Source organism: Schistocerca americana, chromosome 2 (assembly GCF_021461395.2).
Source record: "Schistocerca americana isolate TAMUIC-IGC-003095 chromosome 2, iqSchAmer2.1, whole genome shotgun sequence".
NCBI lineage: Eukaryota > Metazoa > Arthropoda > Insecta > Orthoptera > Acrididae > Schistocerca > Schistocerca americana.
In genome coordinates, this window is record NC_060120.1 from 641,133,872 (window position 1) to 641,145,985 (window position 12,114).

Consider the following 12,114-nt stretch of genomic DNA (forward strand, 5'->3'; position numbering starts at 1 on the left):
AAGCACTCGCCAAAGACACAGCTGCAGTTGCAGCAGACGAGGTGGCCGAGTGGTTAGTCGCGCTTGCGACACCGTGCTGGTCGGACGTGTCAGTGCTCCGCTCCACCGCGTGTTCACAAGGCGTGTTTTCCACTCATATTACTGTTTGCTAGTGTTGTGTTATTCTGCAGTTTATATCGTTTTCCATTTGTATTTTTTTGCGTTCTTATTGTAGCGGGTTTACCGCTCGCTATCTGCTGCAATGTCCAGGTTATTTCCGCGAAAGTGTACACTCCGTTTTGCTTTCGACAAGTCCACCCGATCTGTGCAACCGAGTTCACTGGAGATACATGACTGGATCGTTGATGTTATTGGGATTACATCTGACCAAGTGCACACCGCCTATTATGATACCGAGCAGTATTGTTTCTTTGTTAAATTACTGAATCCTGTATTACTGGAGAAGATCATGACGAAGCACGGAGGAAGTGCTATTTTCCGACACCGGGACGACTCTGTAAGTACAGTGCTCATTTCCAATGCCGATGTAGACTACACGAACGTGCGTATTTTCAACTTACCCCCTGAAGTAGAAAATTGTTATCTAAAGGAGGTACTGTCCAAATTCGGTGACGTTAAACAGATTCGACTCGAACGGTGGTCAAGTCAACATAGGTTGCAATGTTACAGTGGCGTTCGATCTGTAGAAATGCATGTCAAGCAGAATATTCCATCCCATATACTTGTTTGTGACTATAAGGCTCACGTTACTTATATTGGCCAAACACCGACCTGTCATATCTGTAATGAGAGTGGTCACTTGCGTCAAGACTGCCCCAGGCGCATGTTTGTGTTAAAGAATTCCCTCCAGCAGCGTAAAAGGCTTACTTTGGCGGATGTAGTGGCAGCCAAGCCGATGACGGAGATTGGGCTCCCTAGTTCTGAAATGCCTTCGGAACAGCAACAAGAAATTCGTTCTGATGAGTTTCCGGTTCTGGTTCGGAGAGACAAAGGTGCGTTGCCCCCTGCAAAACTCGATGCCGCGACCAATAAGAGGCGCAGAACTTGTGACAGCAGTGGCTCTGATACCGACACCTCTAGTGCGCATGAGACCGCGAAAAAGGACGATCGGGAATCCGGCTCGGAAGCGAAAGCTCCGATCGGTGAGGCTATTGTGGACGCTTCTCCTCCCACAATTTCAAGTGCCGATACTTCCGTGGAAGTTAAGCAGTTGCCGCTGGCTAGTGCCTTAGAACTTCCGCGACAGCCAACTCAGGCCGACCAACCTGTACGTGTGGCTCACATTCCTGCAGGAAGTACACACACAGAGGCCTGTGATGGTGGTATACAAACATCTCTGAGCGCCGACGGTACACATCACGTGGCAGCCGCTTCGGTTCAGGACTCACAACAAGAGGAATGTCAACAACTCCAGGAAATAATACAAACACAGCTGTCCGGGTCTGTCGGTGACAACAAACAGCTGCGGGCAGAGAATGTTGCCAAACAGGCTGATAGTGCGGGTGATAGTTCAGCTGCTCGCTCGCCGGCGGTGTCGCCGCGTGCCATCCCTTCGCGGGAAGTGCCGGGAGAGCAGCTTGACGTCACCCACGACCCTCCCACGCCGCCGGCTGCGGAGGTGCTCCACAGTGTCCGCCCCAGGATCCGTGTGCAACCTAATGTAAATGCTGTGCGTAAAAAGAGTAAGAACAAAGACGCACGAATACAACTCAGTGACGTCACAGACACGAATTTCCCGGCCACAAATATGGAATGGCATGAAGATGTTGCCCTTTAAAGATATTTGCTCCTTCCGCCTCTTCCACGTACTGTCATAATGTCGCAGGCCTATACGATCACGACATTAAATATTAATAAAATCCGGTCGGAGGTGAAACTGAGTGCCTTAAAACAATATCTCTATGAGTCGGGAACAGATATCGCTCTTTTGCAGGAGGTGGCCATGCCACACTTAACTCTTCCTGGTTTTGTTGCTATTACAAAATTTTCCCCCGACTCGAACGTGGGGACTGCCATCTTACTTAGAGAAGGCATTCCCGCCACTCAAGTTGACAAGTTAGATTCCGGTAGAGGTGTGGGTGTCACCGTTTTTGGCGTCACCATCATTAACTTGTACGCGCCTTCTGGCAGTACCTATAGGGCGGAACGAGCAAACTTTTTTAAGGAACAAATCATCTATTTGTTACGGAAAAATCCCGAACGTGTTATCATTGGAGGTGATTTTAATTGTGTTTTATCCCAGAAAGATCAGTCCCCGAATTTTAATTATTCGCCTGAATTAAAGCGTCTCGTGACCGACCTCAAACTGAAAGACGCGTGGGAAATTAGGTACCCGACCTTGGTACGATTCACACACATCGTCGCGAATTCCTGCAGCAGAATTGACAGGATTTATGTTTCCGACGTTTTAGAGAATGTCTTGTTACAAATTGAAACAATACCCTCCAGCTTCTCTGATCACAGTGGTGTCGTTGCGTGCCTGAATTTGCTGCCACAACCAACGCGTTGGTATAAAAATCAATGGAACTTGAACGTCTCCTTATTAACGGATGCTGACCTAGAGGCGGCGGTGCGACGCGCTTGGGAGCAGTGCTTGCGCACTACCGCAAACTTTCGTAGCACCATAGCGTGGTGGACTCAGCATGCAAAACCCAAACTGCGAAAAGTTGTTATATTCTTCGGTATTGAAAGAGCAGCCGCGATAAAGAAGACGATGGAGTTCTACTACACTATCTTACGCGACCTCTGTGATAGAGCCGACGCCGCGCACACCAGAATAGACGACATTCGAAAAATAAAGGCGAAATTAATCAATCTTAAGAGGATGCAACTGGAAGGTCTTAAGATCAAATCTAAAGTGAAGTCGGTCAGGGACGATGAAATAGCCGCTCTATACCACCTTGTCAAACATGCTAAGAACAGAAGGAGGACTTTTATTGAGGCCCTGAAACTCGGTGATGGCACGACTGTCGCCACCCAGCGAGAGATTATCAAGGCACTACACGACTATTTTGTTGACACCTACACGTCAGCGGCTACTCATGACGGCTGCTATGACGAACTGTTTAGTGCCATTTCCTCTACTATAACTAGAGAAGACAATGACACAATTTCATTAGAATTTAGTAATAAAGATGTTTTGGAGATTGTCTGCCACTCGCCGATCAGGAAGTCCCCTGGTCCTGACGGATTACCCATTGAATTTTACAGGAGGTATTGGCACATCATCGGGGACAAAATCACCCAATTAGTGAACGAAGTTTTTCAAGGGAAGCCTATACCACTTGCCTTTAAGGAATGCACAATTGTGCTTATCCCTAAAGGCAGAGGTACCAAAAATATCGCCAACTTCCGCCCCATTTCATTGTTAAACTCCGATTATAAAATAGTCGCCCGTGCAATCAACACGCGAATGATGCCCCTCACTGCTAAATTCATTGGACGTCAGCAGACATGTGCCTTCGGGAGAACTGTATTGCAAACGGCAGCTTTTTACCGGGATATCATTGCGTTAACGAACGCCAGTAACGTGAAGTGTGGGCTGATCTTTCTGGACTTTTTTAAAGCCTTTGACCTCGTCGCTCACGAGTACCTCCTTGAAACCATGAAAAGATTCGGTTTCTTGCAGACCGCGATTGACATGATCACAAACATGGCACTGGGGATCAACGCAAGGCTTTCTGTCAACTCGCAACTAACCCAACCGATTCAAATCAACAGAGGGATTCCACAAGGCAGCCCTTTGTCCATGTTACTTTTTGTTCTTTCACTCGAACCTCTGTTACTCCAACTGCAGGCGAAACTCACAGGGCTAACACTTTCAGGAGAAAAAACTGTCGTAGGCGCCTATGCCGACGATGTGGGTGTGGTTGTCCGCAATGAGAATGACGTCACCACTATAGCGGCTCACCTCCAGCAATACTGTTTGGCGTCGGGGGCTAAATTGAATGACAAGAAAAGTAAATTTCTTAACCTCTGTGGCCTCCAGCATTTGCGAGTTGGCTACGCTCAGGAAGTCAGCGTCCACAAGGCTCTCGGCATCATATTGACGGCGTCCTCTTTAAAGATGGCGGCGGCAAACTGGAAGGAAATAGTGCGTAAACTTAACGGTGCTCTCATTGACAATTCCCACAGAAGCCTCAATCAATTTGATCGGATTCATCTGGTCAACTCCTGTATTTTATCCAAAGCCTTCTACACGGCGCAGCTCCTGCCACTGCCTGCAGTCATTGCTAAGCAAATTATGTCGAAGGTAACCAATTTTATTTGGCGAGGGGAAATTTTTCGCGTGTCTGCCAAAACTGCGACACTCCACCCCCAGAATGGAGGGATGGGATTAGTAGATATCAAGGTGAAAGCGATGGCTCTCTATGTTACAAGGACGGCCGCTATTATTCACAATGATCCTTCCGGCATTACAGCGCAATTATTCACTGCCGTCAGGCCGCAAAGTCTTGACCCACCGTTGAATATTCAGCCCATCAGTTATCGGCTAAAACATATCAGAGATTATTACCTTTCACGGAGCTACATCAGTAAAGAGGTCATAAACTCTCCACATTTAACTGCACAAGCCATAATAGCGGACTGGAGACAACACGAAGGAACGAATCCATTGGCAACGAAGCTCGGTGACCTGAACTGGGATATCGTATGGCGCAATGTCAGTTCCCGTGTCCTCAGTTCCGATGCTCGCACTGCCTGGTACAAAGCCATCAATGATGTGGTTAGCACGAACGAGAGGTTACATAAAATCGGGCTCAGTGACACCCCTCTCTGTCGTCGCTGCCAACTGACGGATACAGTTATCCACCGTTACACCTGCGGGGACCGTCTCCAGAACTGGGTTTGGCTTCGACAAAAAATAGCTCTTATTACCAGGACTACAACCGCCAATGTTTCGTCAGCATTACTGTCTCGTCCTGATGTGCATTTTTATCCGCAGACGAAAAACAATGCAGTTTTGTGGTTGCTGGGTACCTATTCCAGCTACGTCTTTAATAATTTTGGCGGTGACAGTTATTTGGAATTCAAGATGTTTATGGATATCGAATTTGCTAAAACATGTACGTACCCGAATCATGGGAAACTCTTCGGCAATATGCTTAAAATAGCGTTTCATCGCATGGGTATCGGATAGGTCAACTGAGTGTGAAGGGGTGAGGCCAGGCCGCGGGACACCAGTAGTGCCGCGAAGAGGCCCCACTGCTTCTGTGTCGCGTTCGGACTCCCCCTCCCACTGCGGCCTTCACTGACTCGCTGGACACTGGCTACAGGAACTTTCATTGAGTGAGATAAGAAGCTGTGTTTATGTTACGTTTATTCTTCGAGCAGCACTTCTACTATGCCCAAGGGCGAAGTCTTTTCGTTGTCTTTTTCACCATTCCAATTTATTTTCATAGAAGGTTACGGGTTTCGTTTTTCATAAAAAAAAAAACAAAAAAAAAAAACAAAAAAAAAAAACAAAAAAGTGGCGCAATTGGTTAGCGCACGGTACTTATAAGGCAGTAGCCGTGAGCAATGCTGGGGTTGTGCGTTCGAGCCTCACATGGGGCATACTTTTACCAATTGTTCCTTTTTTTATGTGCTCTCGTTAAAAAATAAAAAAAAAAAAAAAAAAGTCGGTAGAGCACTTGACCACGAAAGGCAAAGGTCCCGAGTTCGAGTCTCGGTCCGGCACACCGTTTTAATCTGCCAGGAAGTTTCATATTAGCGCAACCTCCGCTGTAAAAAAAAAAAAAAAAAAAAAAAAAAAAAAAAAAAAACTCGAAATCAGATTCCCTCTGGGAGCGTAGGTTCGAGTCCTGCCGACTGCGAAAATTTTCTCGCTCTCAAAAGATGGACGTTCAGCTGCATCCTAAAAAAAAAAAAAAAAAAAAAAGGGGTTAAGGCGTTGGACTGCTAATCCAATGTGCTCTGCACGCGTGGGTTCGAATCCCATCCTCGTCGAAGAATTTTACGTAAGGCACTTGTTTGCGGTCACTCCCTCTCCGTGCGAAACGCCACACAGTAGAAACAACGGCGCGTGTACGTGGCAGATAGAGTGTGTATGAAATACGAGACAAAACTGCGTACCAGATGAAAGCGCACAACATTCCATAGCGTATGCCCTTCGAATTAAACATCATTTCGAGATCTATAAACCAATCAAATTTCGGTTCCAGCAAAGAGTATGTTGGTATTTGCGAACGACGAGTTGTTATTTATATTTAAGTGCATACCTGTCGCAGTCATTTTAACGTATCAAGCCTATAATAATCCATCTGTAGCACAACTGTCGCCTTCCGACAGTTTGTTTAAAGCCAGGCCGCCATCTACAGAAGCGATTTGACAGGGCCTACTGGAGAGACTTGACTTTGCAGACATCCGTCGCCAGTGGCCGCCCAAACACCAAGCTCCATCGCAAACAGCAGGACAATCTTGGGCTAGGGGGAACGTCAAAACCTTGCTAGCAATATCAGTGTAGCGTATCGAGCTGTACGTTTCGTTGCAGTAAGTCGTGGAAAAGAATGCACAGCACCTTTCTCATTGCATTAGACGACACTACATGTCGACACAATGCTTATTCCTGCAGTAAAAAAGTGGGCCGGTGATTTTGCCCCGATCGGATATCGACGTGGACGGATGCTGTCATTAAACGATTCGCGAGTGGGAGCATGGTCGGCTGCACTGCTGCTTGGCATTAGACGTTAACAGCGGCCCAGTACGATGTTTTGAATGCGTTTTCGAATCGACAAATGTCTTCCTTCGGCAAGCACTCGCCAAAGACACAGCTGTAGTTCCAGCAGACGAGGTGGCCGAGTGGTTAAGGCGTTGGACTGCTAATCCAATGTGCTCTGCACGCGTGGGTTCGAATCCCATCCTCGTCGAAGAATTTTACGTAAGGCACTTGTTTGCGGTCACTCCCTCTCCGTGCGAAACGCCACACAGTAGAAACAACGGCGCGTGTACGTGGCAGATAGAGTGTGTATGAAATACGAGACAAAACTGCGTACCAGATGAAAGCGCACAACATTCCATAGCGTATGCCCTTCGAATTAAACATCATTTCGAGATCTATAAACCAATCAAATTTCGGTTCCAGCAAAGAGTATGTTGGTATTTGCGAACGACGAGTTGTTATTTATATTTAAGTGCATACCTGTCGCAGTCATTTTAACGTATCAAGCCTATAATACTCCATCTGTAGCACAACTGTCGCCTTCCGACAGTTTGTTTAAAGCCAGGCCGCCATCTACAGAAGCGATTTGACAGGGCCTACTGGAGAGACTTGACTTTGCAGACATCCGTCGCCAGTGGCCGCCCAAACACCAAGCTCCATCGCAAACAGCAGGACAATCTTGGGCTAGGGGGAACGTCAAAACCTAGCTAGCAATATCAGTGTAGCGTATCGAGCTGTACGTTTCGTTGCAGTAAGTCGTGGAAAAGTATGCACAGCACCTTTCTCATTGCATTAGACGACACTACATGTCGATACAATGCTTATTCCTGCAGTAAATAAGTGGGTCGGTGATTTTGCCCCGATCGGATATCGACGTGGACGGATGCTGTCATTAAACGATTCGCGAGTGGGAGCTTGGTCGGCTGCACTGCTGCATGGCATTAGACGTTAACAGCGGCGCAGTACGATGTTTTGAATGCGTTTTCGAATCGACAAATGTCTTCCTTCGGCAAGCACTCGCCAAAGACACAGCTGCAGTTGCAGCAGACGAGGTGGCCGAGTGGTTAAGGCGTTGGACTGCTAATCCAATGTGCTCTGCACGCGTGGGTTCGAATCCCATCCTCGTCGAAGAATTTTACGTAAGGCACTCGTTTGCGGTCACTCTCTCTCCGTGCGAAACGCCACACAGTAGTAACAACGGCGCGTGTACGTGGCAGATAGAGTGTGTATGAAATACGAGACAAAACTGCGTACCAGATGAAAGCGCACAACATTCCATAGCGTATGCCCTTCGAATTAAACATCATTTCGAGATCTATAAACCAATCAAATTTCGGTTCCAGCAAAGAGTATGTTGGTATTTGCGAACGACGAGTTGTTATTTATATTTAAGTGCATACCTGTCGCAGTCATTTTAACGTATCAAGCCTATAATAATCCATCTGTAGCACAACTGTCGCCTTCCGACAGTTTGTTTAAAGCCAGGCCGCCATCTACAGAAGCGATTTGACAGGGCCTACTGGAGAGACATGACTTTGCAGACATCCGTCGCCAGTGGCCGCCCAAACACCAAGCTCCATCGCAAACAGCAGAACAATCTTGGGCTAGGGGGAACGTCAAAACGTTGCTAGCAATATCAGTGTAGCGTATCGAGCTGTACGTTTCGTTGCAGTAAGTCGTGGAAAAGAATGCACAGCACCTTTCTCATTGCATTAGACGACACTACATGTCGACACAATGCTTATTCCTGCAGTAAAAAAGTGGGCCGGTGATTTTGCCCCGATCGGATATCGACGTGGACGGATGCTGTCATTAAACGATTCGCGAGTGGGAGCATGGTCGGCTGCACTGCTGCTTGGCATTAGACGTTAACAGCGGCCCAGTACGATGTTTTGAATGCGTTTTCGAATCGACAAATGTCTTCCTTCGGAAAGCACTCGCCAAAGACACAGCTGTAGTTGCAGCAGACGAGGTGGCCGAGTGGTTAAGGCGTTGGACTGCTAATCCAATGTGCTCTGCACGCGTGGGTTCGAATCTCATCCTCGTCGAAGAATTTTACGTAAGGCACTTGTTTGCGGTCACTCCCTCTCCGTGCGAAACGCCACACAGTAGAAACAACGGCGCGTGTACGTGGCAGATAGAGTGTGTATGAAATACGAGACAAAACTGCGTACCAGATGAAAGCGCACAACATTCCATAGCGTATGCCCTTCGAATTAAACATCAATTCGAGATCTATAAACCAATCAAATTTCGGTTCCAGCAAAGAGTATGTTGGTATTTGCGAACGACGAGTTGTTATTTATATTTAAGTGCATACCTGTCGCAGTCATTTTAACGTATCAAGCGTATAATAATCCATCTGTAGCACAACTGTCGCCTTCCGACAGTTTGTTTAAAGCCAGGCCGCCATCTACAGAAGCGATTTGACAGGGCCTACTGGAGAGACTTGACTTTGCAGACATCCGTCGCCAGTGGCCGCCCAAACACCAAGCTCCATCGCAAACAGCAGAACAATCTTGGGCTAGGGGGAACGTCAAAACGTTGCTAGCAATATCAGTGTAGCGTATCGAGCTGTACGTTTCGTTGCAGTAAGTCGTGGAAAAGAATGCACAGCACCTTTCTCATTGCATTAGACGACACTACATGTCGACACAATGCTTATTCCTGCAGTAAAAAAGTGGGCCGGTGATTTTGCCCCGATCGGATATCGACGTGGACGGATGCTGTCATTAAACGATTCGCGAGTGGGAGCATGGTCGGCTGCACTGCTGCTTGGCATTAGACGTTAACAGCGGCCCAGTACGATGTTTTGAATGCGTTTTCGAATCGACAAATGTCTTCCTTCGGAAAGCACTCGCCAAAGACACAGCTGTAGTTGCAGCAGACGAGGTGGCCGAGTGGTTGAGGCGTTGGACTGCTAATCCAATGTGCTCTGCACGCGTGGGTTCGAATCCCATCCTCGTCGGAGAATTTTACGTAAGGCACTTGTTTGCGGTCACTCCCTCTCCGTGCGAAACGCCACACAGTAGAAACAACGGCGCGTGTACGTGGCAGATAGAGTGTGTATGAAATACGAGACAAAACTGCGTACCAGATGAAAGCGGCCAACATTCCATAGCGTATGCCCTTCGAATTAAACATCAATTCGAGATCTATAAACCAATCAAATTTCGGTTCCAGCAAAGAGTATGTTGGTATTTGCGAACGACGAGTTGTTATTTATATTTAAGTGCATACCTGTCGCAGTCATTTTAACGTATCAAGCGTATAATAATCCATCTGTAGCACAACTGTCGCCTTCCGACAGTTTGTTTAAAGCCAGGCCGCCATCTACAGAAGCGATTTGACAGGGCCTACTGGAGAGACTTGACTTTGCAGACATCCGTCGCCAGTGGCCGCCCAAACACCAAGCTCCATCGCAAACAGCAGGACAATCTTGGGCTAGGGGGAACGTCAAAACCTAGCTAGCAATATCAGTGTAGCGTATCGAGCTGTACGTTTCGTTGCAGTAAGTCGTGGAAAAGTATGCACAGCACCTTTCTCATTGCATTAGACGACACTACATGTCGATACAATGCTTATTCCTGCAGTAAATAAGTGGGTCGGTGATTTTGCCCCGATCGGATATCGACGTGGACGGATGCTGTCATTAAACGATTCGCGAGTGGGAGCTTGGTCGGCTGCACTGCTGCATGGCATTAGACGTTAACAGCGGCGCAGTACGATGTTTTGAATGCGTTTTCGAATCGACAAATGTCTTCCTTCGGCAAGCACTCGCCAAAGACACAGCTGCAGTTGCAGCAGACGAGGTGGCCGAGTGGTTAAGGCGTTGGACTGCTAATCCAATGTGCTCTGCACGCGTGGGTACGAATCCCATCCTCGTCGAAGAATTTTACGTAAGGCACTTGTTTGCGGTCACTCCCTCTCCGTGCGAAACGCCACACAGTAGAAACAACGGCGCGTGTACGTGGCAGATAGAGTGTGTATGAAATACGAGACAAAACTGCGTACCAGATGAAAGCGCACAACATTCCATAGCGTATGCCCTTCGAATTAAACATCATTTCGAGATCTATAAACCAATCAAATTTCGGTTCCAGCAAAGAGTATGTTGGTATTTGCGAACGACGAGTTGTTATTTATATTTAAGTGCATACCTGTCGCAGTCATTTTAACGTATCAAGCCTATAATACTCCATCTGTAGCACAACTGTCGCCTTCCGACAGTTTGTTTAAAGCCAGGCCGCCATCTACAGAAGCGATTTGACAGGGCCTACTGGAGAGACTTGACTTTGCAGACATCCGTCGCCAGTGGCCGCCCAAACACCAAGCTCCATCGCAAACAGCAGGACAATCTTGGGCTAGGGGGAACGTCAAAACCTAGCTAGCAATATCAGTGTAGCGTATCGAGCTGTACGTTTCGTTGCAGTAAGTCGTGGAAAAGTATGCACAGCACCTTTCTCATTGCATTAGACGACACTACATGTCGATACAATGCTTATTCCTGCAGTAAATAAGTGGGTCGGTGATTTTGCCCCGATCGGATATCGACGTGGACGGATGCTGTCATTAAACGATTCGCGAGTGGGAGCTTGGTCGGCTGCACTGCTGCATGGCATTAGACGTTAACAGCGGCGCAGTACGATGTTTTGAATGCGTTTTCGAATCGACAAATGTCTTCCTTCGGCAAGCACTCGCCAAAGACACAGCTGCAGTTGCAGCAGACGAGGTGGCCGAGTGGTTAAGGCGTTGGACTGCTAATCCAATGTGCTCTGCACGCGTGGGTTCGAATCCCATCCTCGTCGAAGAATTTTACGTAAGGCACTTGTTTGCGGTCACTCCCTCTCCGTGCGAAACGCCACACAGTAGAAACAACGGCGCGTGTACGTGGCAGATAGAGTGTGTATGAAATACGAGACAAAACTGCGTACCAGATGAAAGCGCACAACATTCCATAGCGTATGCCCTTCGAATTAAACATCATTTCGAGATCTATAAACCAATCAAATTTCGGTTCCAGCAAAGAGTATGTTGGTATTTGCGAACGACGAGTTGTTATTTATATTTAAGTGCATACCTGTCGCAGTCATTTTAACGTATCAAGCCTATAATACTCCATCTGTAGCACAACTGTCGCCTTCCGACAGTTTGTTTAAAGCCAGGCCGCCATCTACAGAAGCGATTTGACAGGGCCTACTGGAGAGACTTGACTTTGCAGACATCCGTCGCCAGTGGCCGCCCAAACACCAAGCTCCATCGCAAACAGCAGGACAATCTTGGGCTAGGGGGAACGTCAAAACCTAGCTAGCAATATCAGTGTAGCGTATCGAGCTGTACGTTTCGTTGCAGTAAGTCGTGGAAAAGTATGCACAGCACCTTTCTCATTGCATTAGACGACACTACATGTCGATACAATGCTTATTCCTGCAGTAAATAAGTGGGTCGGTGAT

The 12,114-nt window shown here is 47.4% G+C and overlaps 6 non-coding genes across 6 annotated transcripts; all 6 read left to right on the forward strand.

Annotated features, from left to right (window-relative positions):
* The first annotated feature begins 6,787 nt into the window (after positions 1-6,787).
* On the forward strand, positions 6,788-6,869 carry Trnas-gcu. The gene has a single exon. It is a non-coding gene; the product is annotated as a tRNA-Ser (tRNA).
* Positions 6,870-7,707: 838 nt separating this feature from the next.
* Trnas-gcu lies at positions 7,708-7,789 on the forward strand. Its single transcript has one exon. It is a non-coding gene; the product is annotated as a tRNA-Ser (tRNA).
* Positions 7,790-8,627: 838 nt separating this feature from the next.
* Positions 8,628-8,709, forward strand: Trnas-gcu. Its single transcript has one exon. It is a non-coding gene; the product is annotated as a tRNA-Ser (tRNA).
* Positions 8,710-9,547: 838 nt separating this feature from the next.
* Trnas-gcu lies at positions 9,548-9,629 on the forward strand. The gene has a single exon. It is a non-coding gene; the product is annotated as a tRNA-Ser (tRNA).
* An 838-nt stretch (positions 9,630-10,467) lies between these two features.
* On the forward strand, positions 10,468-10,549 carry Trnas-gcu. Its single transcript has one exon. It is a non-coding gene; the product is annotated as a tRNA-Ser (tRNA).
* An 838-nt stretch (positions 10,550-11,387) lies between these two features.
* Positions 11,388-11,469, forward strand: Trnas-gcu. The gene has a single exon. It is a non-coding gene; the product is annotated as a tRNA-Ser (tRNA).
* The last annotated feature ends 645 nt before the right edge of the window (positions 11,470-12,114 follow it).